This window comes from Ursus maritimus, unplaced genomic scaffold (genome assembly GCF_017311325.1).
Source record: "Ursus maritimus isolate PB19 unplaced genomic scaffold, ASM1731132v1 scaffold_24, whole genome shotgun sequence".
Lineage (NCBI taxonomy): Eukaryota > Metazoa > Chordata > Mammalia > Carnivora > Ursidae > Ursus > Ursus maritimus.
This window is the reverse complement of record NW_024424897.1, coordinates 39,573,949-39,575,212: the sequence shown is the minus strand read 5'-3', so window position 1 is coordinate 39,575,212 and position 1,264 is coordinate 39,573,949.

Genomic DNA, 1,264 nt, shown 5'->3' with positions numbered 1-1,264 from the left:
AGGCCCCTTCTGAGGTAGTGAGCTCCCACGACTAGAAGTGGGCAGAGAGGATTCCTTCGCATAGTACAAGGCCAAACTAAGCAACATCCAAGTTCACATCTGCCCGTGAGATTGACACTTCTCTGCTCAGCGTTCAGAGATTTGAAAAGAAGTTTTGTTGGTGTTTTTTGTTTTTCATTCTTCATTATAGGACACTGGCTAGAAATCATTGCAGTATTTCCCTTTATTCAATTATTTTTTAAATAGCCGCAATTTTGTCTATCCAATAACGTATCCTACGAACTTATTTGTCATACACACTGGTTTTGAGAGAACAAAATTTACTTGGTCATTGATTGAAGGCTTCCAGATTAAAGCACAGTTGGAGGGGCGCCTGGGTGGCTCAGTTGTTAAGCGTCTGCCTTCGGCTCAGGGCGTGATCCCGGCGTTATGGGATCGAGCCCCGCATCGGGCTCCTCCGCGATGAGCCTGCTTCTTCCTCTCCCACTCCCCCTGCTTGTGCTCCCTCTCTTGCTGTCTCTCTCTCTGTTAAATAAATAAATAAAATCTTAAAAAAAAAAAAAAAGTTTCTCTTTTTTAAAAGTTCTCCAAGGGGCGCCTGGGTGGTGCAGTCGGTTACGCATCTGACTCTGGGTTTCGGCTCAGGTGGTGATCTCAGGGTTGTGAGACTGAGCCCCACACAGGGCCCTGCGCTCAGCATGGAGTCTACCTGAGACTCTCCCTTTCCTTCTGCTCCTTCCCGCCACTCTCTCCCCGTCTCTTCCTGAAATAAAATGCTCTAAAAAAAAAAAAAAAAATTTCGAAAGCAAACTGCCTGTAACTCCGTCACATGATCATTGTTTCCATTGGCTCGTGTTAACCCTTATCACTTGCGTATGCAACTTCATCTTTATAGTATTATCAGAGCAGTTTTTTTTTTTTAAAGATTTTATTTATTTATTTGACAGAGACAGCCAGCGAGAGAGGGAACACAGCAGGGGGAGTGGGAGAGGAAGAAGCAGGCTCCCAGTGGAGGAGCCCGATGTGGGACTCGATCCCAGAACGCCAGGATCACGCCCTGAGCCAAAGGCAGACGCTTTAACGACTGCGCTACCCAGGCGCCCCTATCAGATCAGTTTTATAGTATGTATTTTCACGGACTATGTCATTAGTATTTTATCATTTCATCACTTTTTCCTTCCACCTCATCCCCTCAAGATAACCGATGTTCACGGCCTGGAGGGTTACCTTCTACATCCTTCCCAGTCCTTGGATCATTCAACAG